Raw genomic sequence first — 1,569 nt, 5'->3', positions numbered from 1 at the left:
AGCGAATTTACAGCTTGTTAAGTCAACCCTGGCCGGAACGAGAGGTTCAGCTGGGATATCTGCAGGGCTGTTGGTTTTCTTTAGCTCCGTCTTTCCTAAGTCGAGAGACGTTTCTCCTTCGAGCTTTTTTGCTAAATAAAAGAGAGCAACAGCTCGTGAAGTAGAAATCCTGTAGCTTTCTTTGGAAACGGAAGCTGCGCAATGGCGTTTGGGAGGAAGTTGATTCTGGGACGAGACATTTGAGATTTGAATGTTAAAAATTTCGGCTGGGAAGAGGGGAAATGGGTGAGATCGTTACTGGCATTTGCTGCCGAAGTTTATAGCGAAGCCTGAATGGGAGATTTGTCCCCTCTTCCCCGCAAAAGGATTATTGTCAGAAGTGGGATTTGAACCCACGCCTCCATTCGGAGACCAGAACACCCAACAACACTGGGAAGGAGCGAGCCTTGAGTCTGGCGCCTTAGACCACTCGGCCATCCTGACACCTGGGGAAAATGAATTTCTGGAAGTAGTTACCTAATTGTTCCTATGCTAATTCATTTGTGTACGTGCTCCGGATCTCCCGCAATTTGGAGGCGCTCCCCTTCCTTGTTACAAGGCGTCGCCTTTTGGATATTAACGGGGGGAAAAAGGCAGCGTCTATGTTTCAGAAACCCAACCCAGTCATTTCCTTGTGAAGAAAAAGAGGAAACGTGCAGCCCGGCTAACTGCTCTTTCCTCTTACTCAACGATATATAATTGCAAAATCAAAATTATTTGTCAGATATTAAGATATTTGCAAAAATGTAAAAAAACAAAGCCACTCTTTTTATGATTAATAATGTTTAAAAACACAGGGTGCACGGTCTTATTTAAGTTAATAACTAATGATTGGTTTTATTTAAGTTAATAACTAATGATTTAATATTATTGTTTTTACACAATGCAATTTCTCCAACTCTGTCAATTTTAATTTTTAAAACAGTAAATATAGCTAAACACAACACATGAACACAGAGGTTCTTTTGGGATCCTCCATTATTTTTAAAAGTGGGGTTTCTGAAAAATAAACAAATAAATGCTGTTCTACATAAATACTTGTAACTTACATTGAACTGTGCACTTGTGCACAAAGCGAACCAGTAGTAAAATGGCCAGCAACCCATCTCTGGTACCCACTGAATTTGATTGCCAGGCTTTTTCCTGATAGAGTTCTTTTGTCGGAAGTTAAATCCCATTCTTCTCCTAGAAAAATGAAATATCCTGGGAAATATTGAAAAGGCAGAACATTATATTTCCCTGGATCAGAAATGGAGAAACATGTTTTTAGGCAGGAAGCAGACTCACTCTTAATAGCCTCCACCTTTGTCAATGGGCCACTAAAATGCCTGATCCACTCTATTCTATATAACAAAGATCCCCCTTCAGCTCCAGGGTGATGGGATTAAGGCATGATAGTATTAGCCCTTTATCCATCTCACCACAGGGCATTGGGAAGAAGCAAGGCAACAAAACGTGGACTCAAAAGACACAACCTATAAAGTTAGCTAAGCCCCTGGGAGTCTGATGACCAATCAGAATACATTTCAT

The 1,569-nt window shown here is 40.9% G+C and overlaps 1 non-coding gene across 1 annotated transcript; it reads right to left on the bottom strand.

Moving 5' to 3' along the window:
• Positions 1 to 371: 371 nt before the first annotated feature.
• On the bottom strand, positions 372 to 483 carry TRNAL-CAA (transfer RNA leucine (anticodon CAA)). The gene is made up of 2 exons: positions 446 to 483; positions 372 to 417 (listed from the first exon to the last, which is right to left on the bottom strand). It is a non-coding gene; the product is annotated as a tRNA-Leu (tRNA).
• Positions 484 to 1,569: the final 1,086 nt, after the last annotated feature.

The sequence above is a fragment of the Thamnophis sirtalis genome, unplaced genomic scaffold (assembly GCF_051295495.1).
Source record: "Thamnophis sirtalis isolate CommonGarterSnake01/CBP01778 unplaced genomic scaffold, rThaSir2_p1.2 scaffold_3, whole genome shotgun sequence".
NCBI classification, from domain to species: Eukaryota; Metazoa; Chordata; class Lepidosauria; order Squamata; family Natricidae; genus Thamnophis; species Thamnophis sirtalis.
The sequence above is the reverse complement of the archived record's forward strand: the minus strand, read 5'-3'. Positions and strand labels throughout refer to the sequence as shown.